Raw genomic sequence first — 6,000 nt, 5'->3', positions numbered from 1 at the left:
GAATTGGCAGAAACCAGTGGGACCCAGAAGCATTTGAGGTTGCCTAAATCCACAGAAGAACTGTGGCTCCAAGATGTTTGGAACAACCTACCTGCCGAGTTCCTTCAAAAACTGTGTGCAAGTATACCTAGAAGAATTGATGCTGTTTTGAAGGCAAAGGGTGGTCACACCAAATATTGATTTGATTTAGATTTTTCTTCTGCTCATTCACTTCTTCTGGTCATGCAATTTGTATAAGAATAAACTATTAACATTTCTATTTTTGAAAGCATTCTTATTTTACAGCATTTTTTCACACCTGCCTAAAACTTTTGCACAGAACTGTATATGCTTGGTGTGTGATGAAAAAGCCTTTGGGAAATAAGGATTTGAACTACATGTAATATGAGAGAATGTCTAAGTAAATGAAATGTTGGCTTGTAGCTGAAGATTAAAGAAGTCGTAGCTTATTAGGAAAGGTTTCAAACGTGCCATACAGAAGTTACGCATGAATACAAATGGAATAATGTTAAAACAAGTAAGCAATGATTTAATGATTTATGTTTATGAGAAAAGACATGCGGTAACTTAGCTAAGAAAGAAACAATGTACCCAGTACAATAATGTGTAGTAAAACAAGTTTTAAAAAAAAGAATGTTTTAAAAGTGCTATATTACTTTTCTATTAAAAGCAAGACAGCATTAAGTCTGTGAAGCGACAAAGTCTTAACGAATGTTTTAAAGTAGACTATGGAACAAACAAGGCGGAATGCCTTCCACAAATTTGATAGTTTTTATTTTACAAAGCAATTCGTCATACAGTGGCTGCCAGCAAGTAACACCAAACAATATTTTGAGGCACAGAGGACCACACATTATGGGCATTTTCCAGCAGTCTTCTGATGGTCCTGAAGTGATGCGGCAAAATGTGTGTTGGAGATGGTTGTCAAAGCTCTCACCTCCTGACACTGATTTAGTATCCATAAGGCAAAGTTTGGAAGTCTGGGAGCAAAACTCTATTGAAACTATTTGTTGCATGGTTATGGTGATTTTCTTGGCTGGACCACTTTTACATCCAAATCACTGAGGGATGAAAAATTAATCGATCGTGTGTTAGTACGTAGGTAGGGTTATACTTTTCACCTTCGCGCACATTTTACCTGCCCGTGTCTTGTAGGAGGCCGCCCCAAAACAAACTCTGTGATTACAACCCATTAATTTCTGAGCCCCTCTGGAAAAAGTCCCCAAGCGGAGGAATCCAATCACCTGGCCAATTCACAAAGACGGCAGAATCACGCTCAAGATACTGGAGCCTGTCAGGCGTTTTGTCCCTCTGCCGACTAGATTTGCCTGCTGGCCAAATTTACCCCATAACCTATTTCAAGTTTTAAAATTTGTCTTTTGGCTTCATTAACACAAATGTTGCTGGGGTCTAAGCGTATACCCCCCCTTTTTGATGTACCAATCTTTATCCGAATCATTAGACACCCATGATTGATACCAGGTCCTGCGTGTTGTTATTGTCATTGTTAAAGTAGTTAACAAGCTGTAGCAGATGGGAGCTCATATACTCGTTGTCTACGTTTTCATCAGGTTGTGGGTTGTGAACTTGGTTCATTACATTCATTTCCTGTAAAGGTTGGGGGTTAATGTTTTGTGGGTTGTGTGCCTCGCATGCCTCATTCTGGTTGCTACCTCTGAGCCATTCCTAATATTTTCAATTCATTGGCGCAACGCTGCAAGGTGTTGTACAACAGCCCGTGATACAGACCGAAGGATTTGTATCACTCCTTAGAGATGGCGTCTTCTGGCTACTGGAAAATTTCTTGGACGGCTCGCTCTGGGGTATGTGGTCGACCTTCTTCCCTGGTACGGGTGTCCTCTTGGGGTTGCACTGCTTCCTCAGTAAGGCTGCCCTCTCGGAGTTTTACTGCTTCCTTGTTAAGGTTGTCCTCGCTTATAAGCCAAATATTTAATATTAGTTTCAAATCATACATTATCACAAGTTCTTGACAGACTTACCCCGCTGCTTTGCGCTCTGACCTCTCTACCTCTGGGTGTCTGCTCTACCTCTGGCTCTCAGGAATCGCCCCTGTAGGAATTATTTTCATACAGTCTGAAATGTGTGCAAAAACAAACAGTCTTGTTACAAACAGACTTGAAATAATACCGTCACAATGTTTCTTCTTATGGCTAGATCTTCTTCCCTCTTCAGAATGAGTTAACTGGTTTATTCGGACCTGCATAAAACATAGTATCTGTAAATAACTGTATACATTTCGGCCAGACGAATGAGCAATTTAAAGAAAATATATCAGCTCCAATCTGTACTTGATAAATTCTGAAATTCTGGTTCTTGTGTGTCCGTCAGCCCTCTCAGATCATTAGCATTTGGCAGTGTATATATGACTGGAAAAGCTGATATTGATTATTCACAGACTCAAAAAGGTGGGCCTGTTATATTAGATAATTATGTACCTACCTTCATTCATGACTTCATGAGTGCTGGGCTTATCTGTTCAGTGGATATATTACAACATCAAAACACATCAAATAAATGTAGATACTAACAACTTTCATTGCAAAAGTCAAACCCGGGTATTGTTGGTTGTAGTTTGATAATATACTTATTGAAACAAACTGTTTGGACCTTCATTAAGAATATGTTTGGGGTCATTGCTTTGCTGTGGTATGAAGCACCGTCCAATGAGTTTGGAGGCATTTCATTGAACTTGAGCAGAAAATATGATTATGCATAAGATGCATATGTACACTTCAGAATTAAGTCTGCTGCTTCTATGAGCAGAAGACTGTTTAAGATATCCTCTTCTTGATGTTTTAATGAGTTAACATTGAGGCTAAAAAAAAGTTATATTTCAGTCCAATTAATTTTACATTTGCCACAAATGATGTTAGATTTAGATTCAGCATAAGTTTACCATCTCAGAAAAGCTGCTAAATTCAGGCACTTAAGCAAACCTTGTGCTTTCATTCTGAAAGATCACAGAAAAGTTCTCATGATTGATCTTAGCTGACTAACAACACCTCTTTCCCATAACAACACATAAAGGAGATTTCCATCTCCATATGGTCCTGAGGAGCCTCTAAAACCCATCATTAATTTGGTTGCCATTTTGGGAACCTGCCTGGACATAGCTTAGAAAAAGAAACAATGCAAAATGCTCATATTTGTTGGTATTGTCTTTTTTGAGCCAATTAAATTTGTCCAGCACTGTGGTTGTAGTTCCATTGTGTTTCTAAGCCAACTGAGCACAACCACAAGCATCTGTAGCCACTCCACAGATAGAAACAAGATATTTTAAGCAAGAGCAAATCTTCCACTGTATAGCTTCAGCTTCTTTTTTTCAGTAATATTTTGAGTAATTCTGACCCTTGGAAAGGAAACTCCCAAGGGTCGCCTCTCATATTATGCCTGCAGTCAAAAGGGGTTTGAGAATAGGAACCATACTATTTGGGGTACAGTATTTCATTTCCAGGCTTGTGTTAAAAAAAGGGGGCACTGCAGAAGGTGTTAGCACTGAACATTTTACTGTGCCAATTTTTCTCAGGAATTCCTTTTGGAAAATGTCATGCAAATATCTGTGGAAAGATGTATATCTGTCTCATGGTACCTTCTTTTGTAGGTTTTTTCAATACAAATAATTTGCTAGGCTAACGGTACACTTAAATTTACTTCTTTATCATTCTGCATTTTTTGGATTCTGTATTACTTATGTTCTCCACGACTGTATGCTGCTTTGGATAAGAGTATTTGAAGTGAAATGCAGTGGAATGAAATTTCAGGAATCTGAAGAAAAGAGAGCCGGTTCAATCAATCCAAACCAAACCAATGTTTGTTGCAATCCAATAAACATCATCCTTCAGCATTACCCAAATATCCTCCTTCCTGTCACAACCAATTATTATGAACATACATGCAATTCTCCACAGATATACATCATGGATTAATGTGTTTAAACAATTAGACAATTAAACATTTGTTACGTGTACTATGTCTGGAATACATACAATATTTGCAACATTAGCAATAACTTGCTAAATATCTCAAAACACACACTAAATGTATACAATCAAAACCATATTGAATTAAACTTCAGCCTCTTTAATTGGAAATAGTTAGCAAGATATTGAAATACTTAGGCATTTTTCAATCAATCATTTACTAAACCAAAACAGTTATGTGATCAAACATATTCAAATCTGATACTCAGCCTTACAGGGGAGAGCCATCACAGCAGTGTATAAAGTACCCTGGTCCCGCCCCCAAGCCTAAGCCCAGCACTCTATGCAGATCAGCCTCTGTGTGAGAGTCTGTGTGTGTGTGTGTGTGTGTGTGTGTGTGTGAGAGAGAGAGAGAGAGAGAGAGAGAGAGAGAGAGTTTGTGTGTGTGTAGGTGTGTGGGTGTGTGTGTGTGTGCTTGCATGTGTGTGCGTGTTTGCGTGTGTGTCTGTGTGTGTCTGTGTGTGTGTGTGTGAGAGAGAGAGAGAGAGAGAGAGAGTCTGTGTGTGTGTGTGTGTGTGTGTGTGTGTGTGTGTGTGTGTGTGTGTGTGTGTGTGGATAAGAGTATTGGTTAATTGGTTTAAATATATCTTTTTGGAATAGATTTTGTAAACAAGATGGCTTCATTGAAAATAGTGTCAAAGTCTAGAGGTGCTCATTGTGAGGTGAGGTTCATATCTATATCAAAGAAAATAGTTTAAGAGCCTTTATTATGTAGCTAAATCAAGCTAAATTAGCTAACTTATTGAAAAGAGCCTTTTATGATGAAAAGTAGTAGGTCGACACACTACAAAACTCCAAGGCAGTAACTATTCACAGAAAAAAAAATTTAAGCCTGTCAGACATTCTCAAACTCAAACCTTGGAGACCCCTGTGTTTGGTGTCTTGTTGCAGCCAATCTGCTTGTTCAGCACATGTGTTTAAGTTCTTTTATATTTTTTCCCCATGAACTTATTAACACAATGCAGCATTGTCTCATTATTATTTGCTTTGTCTTTGAATTTCTCATTATCTATTTTATAGTTTCAGAGGCCATGTGCCCACAGTTTCAGTAATTAGGAGCCGATTGTATTGACCAATATTTTTACAGCTCTTTATGTAATCATTTGTAACATAGCATAATGTGAATATGGAACTTTTTTTTTTTCATGGTATGCATGACTTAATGTGGCTTAACAGGGTATCAACATTAGAAACATTAAGAGCTTGCTAAAATTAGGATTTCAATTGTGGTTGAAAATAAACAAGGTCTCCAAGGATTGGTTTAGAGAACCACTGTTCTATATAAACATTAAAAGTTTAAAAATAACATTTTGACCTGGAATTATTAAGTTTTAAGCATAATATAAAGTGAAATTAAACTTTTATTTATTGAAAGAATGTTTAAGATGTCCTCTTTTTGGTATTTAAATATGTTAACGTTGAGGCCGTTGCAACAAATTATATATGTATTATTAGGTATTTATGTATTTATTAGACTTCATGCGTTGTGTGTTCCACTGTCAATGCGTGGTTATTTGCGTTACTGTCACCTTCCTGTCAGCTTAGATCAGTCTGGCCCATTGCCAGATGTTGAGAGACTATTCCAGGAGATCAGCGGTTTCTGAGATAGTCAAACCACCCTGTCTGGCACCAACAATCATTCCATGGTCAAAGTCACTTAGGTCACATTTCGTCCCTATTCTGACAATTTGTCTGAAAAACAGCTGAACCTCTTGACTACATTCGCAGTCTTTTATGCACTTAGTCGCTGCCACATGATTGGCGGATGAAATATTTACAATGACAAACTGGTGTACATATCTACCTAATAACGTGGTCTGCGAGTGTAGATTCGGCATAAGATAACCTTCGCAGAAAAGCTGCTTACTTCAGGCACTTAAGCAAACCTTGCGCTTTCATTCTGAAAGATCGCAGACAATGGGACCAGAGCAGGTGTGGGCCTTGTTTCCTGTACGTCAGGCTTATGATTGATCTTAGCTGAGTAGGCTCTATCTGATTT

The sequence above is a fragment of the Conger conger genome, chromosome 12, assembly GCF_963514075.1.
Source record: "Conger conger chromosome 12, fConCon1.1, whole genome shotgun sequence".
Classification (NCBI taxonomy): domain Eukaryota; kingdom Metazoa; phylum Chordata; class Actinopteri; order Anguilliformes; family Congridae; genus Conger; species Conger conger.
Note: the sequence above shows the minus strand (reverse complement) of the source record.